A 14784-nucleotide genomic window follows, 5' to 3' on the forward strand; every position below is an offset into this window, starting at 1 on the left:
TGCTAGAATAATTCATTCTTTTTGGAAGATTGGTGGTCATTGTTCATCTTCATCCCATAAAATGTTCATCTTCAAGATTCTATTCTGACATAATCGGAATTCAAGATTCCATTCCAGTAGAATGTTGTAAGTCTCACATGTACCCTTCCCAACCAAGAAAACAAGAACATTCTTGTTCTTGATTTCATGTATACCTGCAAATGAGAAATACAGCCACTCATTGTTATTGCTTAATCTTCTTTCCATGGCAATTTCAAGCAATAAACACCACATCGAATTCTGTCAAGCAAAACAAACAATTTCATGTAAAACATTAACCCCAAAAATCCATTCCATTTATCCATTTCTATCAAGAACAATCAAACCCAAAACCCATCAACACTCAACTGAATTTTTGTCAAAACAAATGAAAGAAAAACAAAATCAAAGGAATATCCATGGCCACATTTGGTCTACTGCTACTCAGGTGACAAATCCCTCTAAATGTCTAGTCTTTCTATCAGAAAGATCACTTCTTTGCTTCTGGATAATCAGAAATTAATACGATTTATAATCAGCAATTCAGAAAATAATTTGTAGAAATCATCGCTCATTAAAAACTGAAAAAAAATCATCTCAGTTAGAAACAACCTCAATACTATGCTGAGAAATCTTTGCCTCTGGATAATCAAAAATTAAGAAAATAAGAGAAATTGTAATCAGAAAACGCATACATCAGATAATCAAAAAAAGTTATATAACCCCAAAACCAATGAATTGATAATTATTGAAGCTCGAGAATCACATCAAAACCAATGAATTGATAATGATTGAAGCTCGAGAATCAAATCAAAATCGGTGAGAGAGAGCGACAGTCGACAGAAGTGGAGATTTCAGAAGGAGAATAGAGAAATTAGGAAAATCATTGAATCGATAATCAAGACTAATTAATCGTTTCAGAATGAAAAGAAGAAAGAAAAAAAGAATCGAGAAGTTTTACCTGATGTAGCCGATCCCACAACCAAATCCTTCTTCTTGCTTGACCTTTCCTGCCTCGTCTTCCTCCTTGGATCGACACCACAACTTCTGCTCTTTTCTCCATATCACAATCTCCTCTTTCTTTCTCCGCTTAAGCAAATACACGTCACAAAAGGATTTAGGGCCAGGTTGGTCTGTTAAGGCCGACATTGCTGAATTGATTGGATTTTTTAGGGAGGATTGAGTTGAAAAGTACAGAGTAACCACGATGGTCCTAGGTCAGAGAAACAAAATCGAGAAGAAGGAAGATAAAAGGAAGGTGTTTGGGGCGGACGATGGTGGCGACGGCTTTGTATCATCGGCTAGGGCTTGTAATCGGTGGAGATTGAGCGACTCTAGATATAAACATGGAGAAATTAGGTTAAAAGTCAATACCATGATTATAGGGATTATTATTGGAAGTTACTAATCAAATTACTAAATTACCCTTATTTATTTATTTAATTATTTAATTTTTTATTTAATTTTGATTGGCCCACATTTATGCATACAATAACACAATAATTAGTTTAAACATCTGAACCTAGCTCTCTCTCTCTCTCTCTATATATATATATATATATATATATATATATATATATTGTTCTTATTATATAAATAAAAGTTAATTGTTTAAAGTCTTAGTTATGATATATGTGTCTACGATGTGAGAAAAAGGCAAGGAGATCTTTTGACGAATCAAGAAATATTAATATTAATATATTATACTCTATTTATTGAACATATCACGAATAGTATGTGGTTTTTGTATCTATGATATTATAATAATATGTTTGTTGTGATTTTTTATATAGATATGTTTAAGTTGTTTGGAATCAACTTGTCTGCTCGCGATGAAGATGTTCCTACAAAAAAATCAGTATTTTCCACCGATCAGGTTATATACTTATACTAAATTGTGATGTTTTGAAGTAAAACATATATACTAAAACACTTGAAATTCAATTTCAGATGTCCAGGTCTCGTGAGGAATTGTTTGAATGGACACAAAACACAGCACGATCTCTAGGATATGTCATTATCACTAAAAGATCAAAAGCATATGTGAACGGATTCGTGTATAAAGTCATACTTGCATGTGATCGTAGTGGAGAGTATAAAGCTACTAACACAAGTAGAGCATCTGGAAGCAGAAAGACTAATTGTAAATTTGAATTACAAGGAAAGTATTCAAAAGTATTTGATCGATGGACACTAAGCGTAAAATGTGATGAACATAAGCATGCATATGCACAACATATGGAGGGTCATCCGTTTGTACGACGATTATCTGTTGATGATAATCGTTTGGAGGCAAATTTAATAAGAAAGCATGTAACGCCACACCATATCTTGTCAACATTGAAGGAGCAAAATGAAAACAATGTGTTGGTAATTAAAACAATATATAATGCACAACAAAAGATTCGCATGCACGAGAAAGCGAGAAAAACTCCAATGCAGGTTCTTATGTCCATTTTGCACAACAATAATTATCTTTATGAGCTTACTACAGTGCTTCAAATGAGTTGGAGAATTTATTTTTTGTTCATCCAACATCTTGGAAGATATGGCGTGCATTTCCACATGTGTTGATAATAGATGCCACATACAAAACGAACAAATATAATAAATCGTTTGTTCAAATAGTTGGTGTGACCTCAAATCAAAAGACATTCTCTATAGGTTTTGCCTTTATACATAGAGAAAACCAGGCCAACTATACTTGGGTGTTAAATTGTCTATGGTCAACACTTGAGAATTGTATGCTCCCACGTGTAATAATCACCTATAAAGAGTTGGCACTCATCAATGCATGTGAAACAGTTTTTACGAATGCTGCCCGATTACTGTGTAGATGGCATATTGAGCAAAACATTTTGAAACATTGCAACAAAATTATTACATTGAAAAATGATCGGGAATCTTTTAGAATACAATGGATGTTACTAGTTGCGTCTCCAACATGGATGGCATATACGGAAAACTATGAACGACTTCAATCAATGTTCACAGATTATCCACGTAAGCTTGTTTATTAACTATGTTTTAAATCAAAACCTTCATATTATTATTTATGTACTTATTTGTTAATTTATTTTACTTCGCAGGTGCTTTGAGATACGTAGAGGATACATGGTTAAATAAGTACAAATAAATGTTTGTGTCGGTTTGGGTTGATCAACATCTAAATTTTGGAAACCGCACATCCAATAGAGTTGAGAGTGCACATTCCAAGTTAAAGAAATTTTTGGACTCCCCAAATTGTAATCTGGATATATTTGTGCAACGGATTACTAAAATTGTGTAGTCACAGGTAACTTCGATCAACGAAAGTTTTGAAAACAACATATGTTATCGCTACAATCACCACAATTTGAAGTGCTTCCGGTTACTACGTGGTTTTATTTCAAATGAAGCTTTAGATATAATATTAGGAGAGCTTCAAAGGTTGAATGATCTAGATTCAGAATCGTCGAATTGTGGTTGCAAACTTCGTAATAGTTGTGGGTTACCATGTGCTTGCATACTTTCTGTCTACTCGAATTCAGGTTCGTACGTTCAACTACCACATACAAATAGTTTTTAAAATGTTATATAAATAATTATTTTATATTTCAATGCACGTAAAGATATACCGTTGGATTCAATAGATATCTTTTGGAGGAAGCTTGATATTTCAGATACGACACCTGTAGTAGACGACAATATTTTGTGTGATGATATAGTTGAAAAAATTAAAGAAAGCTTCAAGAAGCAATCAAAATCCGGGAAACAAGCTTATATGAGAAAGCTACAAGAGATATATGATCCGTAAAAAACTGACATTGGAGAACCTACAATTCAAAAACACTCGTGGACGACCAAGTGTGAAGAAGCGCTAGAAAAAGAAAGTCAATCCTCCAAATCAAGCGCCTAGTAGTCACAACCTCTCAACCACATCAGAGTTTGTTGGGTTCGATTTAAATAAAGAACCCGACTTAAATGATGAACCACTGAGCCATGATCCATTCCAATTGAGAAGTATTCCAGATATATTTCATGATTACATTGACGATATACATGATGTAGAAGGTGATGGAAATTGTGGGTTTCGAGCGGTAGCTGTTTGTCTGGGGTACAACGAAGACCAGTGGCTTTATATTCGAAAACAATTGCTTGAAGAGTTAGAGAGTCAATATTACGCATACCATAAAGTTTTTATTGACAGGTTCAACGAGGTATACGATTCATTGCGTTGGTTCGAAACACCTGCACCTTCTCGATATTGGTTGCATATGCCTTTGACTGGTTACCTGATTTCTAACAGGTTTGGTGTGATCGTTCATTGTTCAAGCCACTGACAATCTACGACATGATTCCCTCTTTGGAGAGGTCCCGAAGAGTTTCAACTCCACCGAGCCATTACATTGGCATTTGTAAATGACATCCATTATATGTCGGTGTTTTTGAAAAGAAATTACCCACTGCCTCCTACCACAATGTATTGGAATGCCCATAGAAGCCCATCATCATCTACATGGGAAACTATGTATTGGTCTTGTTTTGAATTATACAATCAACTGTACAATCAACTTAGGCCTCATAGTTCTATAACACCTTGGATACATATCGATTAAGTGCGAATGTATTTGAACTTTTTTATTATCCGTTGCATTGAAATATTATTTTATTATTGTCATGTGTTAAATATAATTCTTTTATATAAAATAATTTTATTAGATGCATATAAATAATATATAACAAACGTTTTTTGTTTTATAAATTTAAAATATAAAAATATTTTATTAAATAGTTTTCATACAAATAATATATATAATACATATAAAAAATGTTTTATTAAATAGATTAAATAGATAATCAATTATTTGTATATCAAATAATTACTTAATCATTATAGTAAAAAAAAAGATAAATTATTACTTAATCATTTTAATCATTTATAGAAAAAGTTAATATAATGATTAGGGGTATTAATAGAAGATAAAGGGGATATGGATAGCCTATGCTTTAAAAAAAAGGTGAGTAATGGGTGTACAAAAAAAACAAAAAAAAAACAAAAAGCTCGGAAGAGGACTCCCAATCAAAATTAGGTGCAAGTGTGTAAATTAAAAACCTTATAGAACCTTATAATAGACTGGTGTGTCCACTAGATTGGTGTGTTAAAAAAAACCCCATAAATGAAACTATTTCTTGGTGTAGTCGATACATGGTAATAATGAAAGTAAATAAAAAATAAAAAAGGTAAATAAGAAACGAAAGTAAATGTAAAAGCAGATTCGTATATCTTATTCTACGCTAGACTATAGCAATAAAAAGCAAAAAAATATGAGAAGCTAGTTTTTGTTGCAGTCGATGCATAAGAATAATGACAAAAATTAATACGGAACACTATAAGGATTACCTCTATTTCTCTCTCTCAAATCGAAGTTGACATTTTATGTCTTATTAACAAAAGTAGTGGTAGGCCAAAATGAAGTTCCTTCATCTCCTGCCGAAAACAAGATCTGAAGTTGCTTTTTCTCCAACGACCGATTAGTGGCGAGTGACGAGAGAATAGAGAGGAACACTTGCTCCGGTTGCAAGGCGCCGGAGGCTGTGGACGATTGTAGTTGTAAGGTTGTTTTTGGATTTTTTTCAGTTTTAGTTAGTGGTTGTATATGACATAACTGATGTTAATTCATCTTCGATTTCAACATGATATGTAGAGCACCGGTAGCAGGGAGGTGGTGGTCGGAGATGAACAAAGTGGTTGGAGGCGATCAACGATGAAACAAATCTAGAAGGAGGCGATTGTTGTGGATCCTTTTCGTTCGCCTAGCTCGTAGATTTAGGCTCGCCACTTGTCGGCTCTTGTAGATCTGGTATCTCTGCTCGTCGATGTTCATTGATCTAGCCTCCTATTTCGTCAGTGGTGTTTCAATTGTTGGTGGTGTTGTGGTAGTGTTCAGCGATTATCGACATAAAACATAGATCTTGAGATAGAGGAGGACGACGATAGTGGTGGATCTAGAGCAAAAATCACAAATTTGGACGGCGGCGTCGGTGCCCACTTGGATTCCGATGAGTTAGTGGTAGGGCGGACATTGACGGCGACATGAGGCTTCCAGTGGTAGAAGGAGGGAAGCAAGAGAGAGGTTGATGTTTTTGAAAAATATGAGAGAATTAATCAGATCTGGTTTTTAGATCTATTTTTAAGATCTGATTAACTAGGCTATGACTTTTTGTTATTTACAATCATGTCATTCGATTTTTTAGTAATTTGTAGACAAAAATGTCTTGCATAAACTTTGCAAACATATATTTGATGAAAGAAGGTACTAACATTTAATTATAAGTTAAAATTAATGGTTCTTATGTTTTTAATTTGTTTGGTTCTCATATATATATATATATATATATATATATATATATATATATATATATATATATATATATATATATATATATATATATATATATATATATATATATATATTAGGTACATAACAGCCATATATTCCCAAAGCTCTCTCTCTCTCTCTCTCTATATATATATATATATATATATATATATATATATATATATATATAGAGAGAGAGAGAGCTTTGGGAATATATGGCTGTTATGTACCTAATATTAGGTATGAATCATCAAAAACTACATAGTTTCAACAAAATTCAATTAAATATCTCTACAATCTTTCTTGCATCCTTCATTAGAGCTTATTCTAGGCTTTGTATATATTTTTTATGTAGTTTTATAAGTTTAAATTTGAACCACAAACCGTGTATAAGAACATTTTACCAAATATTTTACCAACTACATGTAGGTCTCCATATTGAAATTTAATAGAAAAAATATAGTGAAAGATTGATTAAAAAACCCAAAAAATCTCTTTTTGCATAACGCATCATAAAAAACTATGCAAGTATATATAAGGTAGGTGTCAGATGAAGTTATGAAGTTTACAAGAGGTCTAATAAAAAACACATTCAAAATACATAGATGTTGAGGATGAATCACGCAATCAGAAGTAATATGAGTTCAAAAACAATAAAAAGAAGCAAACAATGAAAGAAAATTATGTTTTTTAATTAAAATAAAGACAATTTTAATGGTTCTATACCTAATATTACATACATGACAACCATATATTCACTTTTCCTATATATATATATATATATATATATATATATATATATATATACACACACACACACACACACACACACACACACACACACACACTTTTAGGATTTTTATCATTAATTATAGAATTATTTTTTAACTAGACTCCATAAACCCCTCCCCCGTCACCATTGGTATCACCCACCTCCCATTTTGTCATTATCAGCTCCAGTCTAATCATCTTCTTCGGCGAGCAGATAACTAGTATGGATATCAACGATAAGGAGAAAAGTGAAATTCATAAAAACAAAGCAAGGAATCAAATAATTGAAAAGTTAAACAAGCCACAATCGGTAAAACGAGCTATGTGTATTTATACCTCTTGTAGTGAAATATTAATTGATTTGGTTTATAACCGACTCAAGTTGCAAAGAAAAGCTACAAACTTTGATTACAGGACTATAAAAGATTATGACGGTGATAGTTTTCAGCAAGGATGAAAAACCTACCAAAGCCATAAAGATAAATGTAAGAACTGATACTTCTCTACACACATGAATATCTTGTCAAATTATATTTACTAGGGAGTACACTCTATTTGCGGGTTGTAATTACAAATACAAGTATTTTCATGGTATTTGAGTGGAAATGATTGGTAGGGTTTTTGAACCTTAATACCATTTTTACAATGAAAATGGAAACAAAAGACAACCGAAACGTATTTCATTCCATTATATTCTCCATCGAACCATAAAGGCAAATATTGCAACCACAAATGAGTGAACAATTCTTGTACATTATTATGCAATCTTTCCTAAATAGGTTTGAATTCTACGAGATTCAGAAAAGCAAAATATTGATTATCTAATGCTTCATACACATGCAATATTTCGGATGGTATAATAGGATATTACTCCTTTGGTTTCATCCAACTCACTAGGGCAGATGAAAATCCTAACAAAACTCTTTGCGTAATGCTCCATTTTTCATCTAGTTATTAGAAAAGGAGTTTAATATAATAATATATGTTTAAAAATAAAACTATTAAGGCTTGATAAAAGAATTAAATAAATAAAATAAATAAAAAATTTAAAGGGATTAATTAATAATTAAAATAAATAAGTAAATATATCTTAAATAAATAAATGTTGGGTTATAGTGCATTCCAAACGCATGAATATAGCGGCATAAGACTTAAACAAAATTCTTATGTGCTCATGCAACCTATAATGATCTAGGTTTCAATATATTACTGCAACTACTTAGATAGAGAGAATAACATACCTCTTTTGGAGCTAAAGACTTTTTGGCTTGTGATCTTGTCCTTACGACCTTGCTTGGATGGGAGGATCCAAAGTAGAATCCTTCTAATGGTTCACACCAAAGAACACCACAAAGGGGATCAAAAGAAAACTAGGAGAGATGATCGAATTCTACAAACCCTAGAGGGTTAAGAATTTCGTCCAAGGAGAGGAAGCACTACTAAAGGCCAAAATTTCAAAGACAATGAATGAGCAAAAGGGTTTGATCCCCAGAACACTATTTATAGGTTATATTTACTTAGTCCCAAAGTAACTCCAATCCCATGTGGGATAAGCTAAAATTTCGTCCACCCCCTATCCTTAAGGGTTTCTGGAATATTCCAATTAACTAACTTTTAATTAGTTAATATTCAACCCCTTGCATTAATTAGTTCTCAATTAACTCAAAAATAGTTTCTAATTAACTTATCAAACCATGACAAGTTAATAACCTAATATTCTCCTTAATTTATTTTTCTTTTAATTTCTCAAATGGGTCATGAGGGCAACCTAAAAGGACCCTGTTATTATTAGAAATATTACCAATAATTAATGTCCTTGGACACTCTTTCTAACAATAAAAGTACATAAATGAACTCAAATAAAGAAAAAGATGTAAAAGGGACTAATTAGGGAGTCTTAGAATCTTCAATTGTCAAGAATGAGAGACCAAAAGTGCCAACATGGAAAAGAGGCTATAATGAATGATACTTAACAAAGGTAACAACTTTGTATCCTTAATACCTGAGATATATAGTTGGAACTTAAGTGTGGGGAATGTTATGCTTTAATATAGTCAAATGGTTTTCTCTAATCAGACAGTTATAAAGGCTATGGTTAGGTATAATGTGAACCATACGAAAGGTGTATGTAGTCGAGATGGGATTTTATTCCTCTTATTCGTTGAGAGTTAGATATCTTAGGCCTAATCGTAAGTAAAACATTAAACGAGATTAACTGTGATTCGTATCTCAGGTTCAACATGATATCTGTGACAAAGGGATAACTGATTACTAACCTGATACATTAATTGTAGCTTTGAGCTTGTGGGAATTGGATGATTATGAATGGCACTTCATTGTGTGTTACTGGAGGCGGTGAAATATTGCTAGACGTTCACAACTTTCTAATGTCAATTCATAATGAAACTTACATAAGTGAGAGATTGAAAGATCTTTATGCTCAAGGATCATTATGAAATGATATTTTCTAATAACATATGATCCTATAGGATCACACCATATAACAAGTAAACACTAGTTGGTTATTTATTAAATAATATGATTATTAATAAATTAAATCATCACTTGTATTTAATTGGGGAATTATTGTTTCATGAAAATAGTAATTAAAAGGAGTATAACTAGAGACATTTATTCACTTAGTGTCATTTAAATTTCATGTACAAAATAATGAACTTATAGAAGACCATTTTATATTTTGTGTACATTTTATATAAGAGTGATGAGGCGGAATCCACTAACTCTTTCATACTCTATATCTGGTGAGATATTGAGGTTGATTCTTTGACTTTAAGACTCTTACACATTCTTACTTGCCTGCAAGTCTTTTATTCACTAAATGAAAGTATAGGGTACATCATGTGTGTGTAATGAATATGACTTCCCGAGTTTGGCTCATGGAAGTCGTACTTCTCTTCCTCCACCTCCTCCAATTATTCTCCCTAACCCACAAGTTCAAGGTCACTCAAGCCCTAATGGCAAGCAAGGTCTATGTGTGATCACATCTGAGAGATGAAGTCACATATTGACAAGCCGGGAAAGTTGGGTGTCAAAGTCTTGAGAAAGTTGGATGTTCAATCACTTTCTAAGTCACATAGTGAGTTCCTTTGGGACTACTATGATACAGACTATGACATGAACCTTAATGATCATATCTATTTGCTTGGTGCTGCTGAATCAACAATGATTTGGAACGATAGTGAAGCAAATTTGATTAGAAGATCAACTTCCCAAAAACTTTATGGACAGTGACAATGGTGACACTGGAAATCCAGAAAAAGCATTCTCTTCCTAATGGAAAGGGATTGGCCATAGTCAACCCGGTTGACCAAATGGTAAAGAGAAAGGCTAAGTCTGAGATAGTCCCATTACCAAAGGTTCCATATGTTTATTTTACCAAAGGAAGGGGCGTTGATTGCAAAGCTGCCAAATTTACCTAAGGATGTTAAAGTCAATAAGTTTGACTCTACATCAGGTAGAGCCCATTATCTAACTCTGTTAAGTTCTATTCTGAGATCCTCATTACATGATGTGACTGGGTCACATGTTGATGTTTTAAGATTCAAAGAATAGAGAGAAATCTTAAAGGAAGTATATGATGATTCTGATAGCGAAGGTGGATTTCGATCGCATCAGAATTTTGAGCAGTTGCTTAAGAAGTTATGATATATTGCTAAGGAATAGATAACAACAATTTTCCATGTGGATTGTAAGGATAAGTTTTTCTGCAAAGTTTTAAAATAAAAGAAAATTGTTTAATTTTGTTTATTTGAAGTATCCTTACAATGGTATTTGTGGAAAATTGTTGCTTATATGATTCCACTGACGGCAATATTGGAAAATGGATTTGATTCTTTCATTTGTGGTAGTGTCTAAATTTACCAAATCAGGAAAGTTCCTCATCACCCAAGTTTCAATTGGACCGAAACTTGGAATCATGCAAGTTGAATAGTATGATGAATGAGAACTTTCAAGCATTGGAAAATCAAGACTAATTACTTGTTCACATGGATGTGTGAGTCAAGTGAAGGACTAAAGGGATCGAGTACACATTCTTGTGCACTGGTCATGTCCACCACAAAGCTCGTTAAGACTATTTGATTTACTAAAGTTTAGTAAATATGGTTATACTTACAAGTTTAAGTATAATTCTGAAACATTGGAAAAGTCTCAATGTATGGCAGAACGAATGGGAAGAATCAAATTAGGCAGAAAGATAAAAGTTTCTCAAATCTGAAAAGATGGGAAAGTACTTTAGTATCATGTTTTTGATCATCTTAATGATTTAGAAATCATATCACAATTAGTCCTCTAAAGGTCATCTTAGTGCATTCTTATGACTAAGAAGAGGAGTCATGAATTGTTGAAATGGTTAGATCAGGAAGATAAGTCATACTTCGTTCCAAAACAATTCTTAGAGTCATACTCCAAGATTGTAACTTGAGTGACATATCTTAAAGAAAGGTTTAAAACACTTGTCAAATGTAAGAGTAAAAGTGTCCTACTCTTGTACATTTGAAATTGGTAAGTTGTGATGTTTTGGATAAAACAAAGACCAACTAAGGCCAATTGTGTGAAGTGTTTGTCTTGATAAAGAATCCGCACTATCTATTGAATATTTGGCAAGATAGTCTTATATGTCAAGAGGATAGTGGGAGTCTTAAAGATCCTAAAAAGAATTTCAAGAACTAATCAAGAATAAAACCTGAGGTTCTTCACTAGCACACGACTTGAGGTTTATAACCTATCGTGTTGACATATTCTGTGCCCATTCCAGTTAAAGTTGGCTTTGCATAGGAGTTCTAAAAGTTCTCAATTGGTTGCATAACAACTTGGAAGCAATGGCAGGCCCTGTACTGCCAGGTGGCAAGAAGTTAAGATTGCATAAGTTCAGTCCATATGAGTTTGGATTTGTCATTATCCTTGTCTTGTGACTATGGTTTTGACGATTCACATGGATAAGAACACATACACCATAAAATCTAAGGGTCATAAGGTTTCTCTCCGATTCATGAAAATGATGGTGAGGAAACACTTCCACCAAGTAGATTTGAAGCAGATGGCAAAAGGTATAAACAATTGAGACTATGATTACGGCATCCCTTTTCATAGTTCTGAAATTGTTTAGACACACATGCATGTTATCTAAGGAAAGGTGTATGATTTTGATAAAGTTTTATCAAAGCATCTCGTATCAGAAATCTGAACTTTGGTAAGAAAGTCAATAAAGTATTGATTTCTAGAAGTCCAGCTGATTTCTGAGTACATGTCAAAGCTAGTGGGAGCATAAGTGTTATGCTAATAATCATCATGTTAGTGGGAGCATGATAATTATTGTTAGTGTTGCAAGTTAGCAATGTTAATTATAGAAAACAAAAGTTTCAATTCGTGAGGCTGCAGGGATTGAAAAAGTTGTTTTGCAATAATTAAGGGAGAGGATATACTTCATTTCAGTTCTAAAGGCTTATATTGAGACCTTAATCATCTTTAGTCAAGAATATATATATGAATTTCATGTTGGATTGGTTCAACTTAAGGAAATTCTATATATTGCGTTCTTAAAATTCGATTATGATTACGGCATCCCTCTTCAAAAGACTGGTCTAGAATCATGTCTTTATGTGAGACATCATGAATCGTGTACCATTTGCTTTGGGTACAGGATCGATTGCATGTGCTATAATATTTGTCATTTCTAAATTTTTCCAAATGCCCAGAGGCATTAAGAAGGAAAAAAGGTCTAGAATTGGATATGACTAAAATGATTAAGCAATTGTCGAGGACAATCTGAGGTTTACCAAAGATTGGTTGCTCAGGGACAGTTGGAAGTATAGTGCTAATTTTGGAAGGACCATATTGACATATTCTGAAAAGAGGCATCTCTTATTCAGAAGTGATAGTCAAAATGAGAATATGGAGTTGTCTCGATAGGTGGAAGTTATCTGTGTAAGATTAGAAAACTTAATGCAAGAAGCATGTCCAAAGCAATGTACTTTGAATATGAGACTTAGTTTCCATGGAGTTGATCTCCATTGGAATACCTTATAATGACTGTTGACAAGTCTTTGTGACTTTGTACATATTCATTACAGGAGGGTCAGTGCATATAAGTTTAAAATCTAAACAGATTTCGATAAATGATAGGAATTTGAAATTCTCACATTTTTCGATAAGGATTTGGGAGTGTGAAATTAGAATCATTGAAATTATGTTCAATTGGTTTATTTCACAAAGTAAGGATCATAGACAAACATAGAGTGCATACTTGGTGTATGGCAAAGCTATTGTTTAAGAAAAACATAGTGTACATGCTTGGAGCATGGGACAACTAGTGTTTTTAATTCAAGTATAAAGTTGATAAAACCGAAACAATGAATAATGAGTAATCAGTATGGTGATAAATAAAAGTGTTTATTTATATTCATAGGGTTTGATACCATATTTGATTCATTTATTCTTGTGTTTCACTTTGCATGTTTTGACTTCCAGAATAACTAAGTCGCTCTTCCTGAATGATTAAGTTATTCAAACCATCCACAGTCGGTCATATGTTGGAAGTAGATATGAATCAAGACTGTCATGGGTTGGTTTGTAGAGGTCCAAGTTGGTGGACAAAGTGGTGCTACAACACTCATGAGTGCTCATAAGTTCTGAGTATTGGATTCAACCCGCGCTCATTTGAATCACTTCATGGATTTTATCACGAGTGATCATGAGACGATAATATCTTATATTCTTCAAACCTAGAGATATGAGTTGTTACTATGAGTTGGTTATACATTGATTGCACGAAAACGCATTTGGTAACTCGATGTTATAAAACGTGCCTTTGTGTATGATTCAACAAGTAGTAGAACAAGCCATATGAGTCGAAGTTTATCCATTCCTTTTACCTTCGGGATAAAAGCGATATCTGTGGGCCCCTCGATGATTTAGCGACGACACATGTGAGTGCTTGGCCAAGCCAGGACTGATTTGATTTGTTCAATCAGTCAGTCATCATAAATCAAAAATCGGGAAACAACAAATGGACAGAGAGAATGATTACAATCCATGTCTCAGTCCATATGATATCTAGAATGGAGGAATATATGATCCCTTATCTAATGGACGCGTCATTGATTTGTTCAGAGTTCGACAGCGGCTTTAAGAGCTATGATTGCTAGTCGGGTTATGAAGTCGTACTTGCAATAATAGTCTTAGACTTATCCAAGTGTGAGACTGTTGGATTAGATGTCTAAGCCCATAACTATTATTGGTATGTACTTGACCCGAGAGTAGCATGGTCCATTGGGTTGCATATCATCAGGACAATTTGTTAGGATGGACTTTTGAGAGAAGGTTATTTATGGTTTATTAATATATTATAAGTTATAATATATTAATATGAAATCATATGTTTTAATTAGTATCGATCAAGAATTAATTTGGAATTAATTTAGTGATCAAAAGAGACTAATTAAATCTATGGGGACTAATTATGATAATTAGTTATATTTATATGTGTTGGGCTTATGATCCATGTTAGACCAAGTTTATGTATGGATACATAAAGAGTTGGGCCACATGAACCATGGATCATAAAACCCATGGGTATGGATTATGGGTTATACCCATGACCCTTGGAATCCTA

At 33.1% G+C, this 14784-nt stretch overlaps 1 long non-coding RNA gene across 1 annotated transcript; it reads left to right on the forward strand.

Annotated features, from left to right (window-relative positions):
- Positions 1–3890: 3890 nt before the first annotated feature.
- On the forward strand, positions 3891–4641 carry LOC145122861 (uncharacterized). The gene is made up of 2 exons (XR_013714768.1): positions 3891–4217; positions 4307–4641. It is a non-coding gene; the product is annotated as an uncharacterized LOC145122861 (long non-coding RNA).
- The last annotated feature ends 10143 nt before the right edge of the window (positions 4642–14784 follow it).

The sequence above is a fragment of the Lactuca virosa genome, chromosome 6 (assembly GCF_052849685.1).
Source record: "Lactuca virosa cultivar CGN04683 chromosome 6, Lactuca_virosa_CGN04683_v6, whole genome shotgun sequence".
In the NCBI taxonomy this organism is placed as follows: Eukaryota; Viridiplantae; Streptophyta; class Magnoliopsida; order Asterales; family Asteraceae; genus Lactuca; species Lactuca virosa.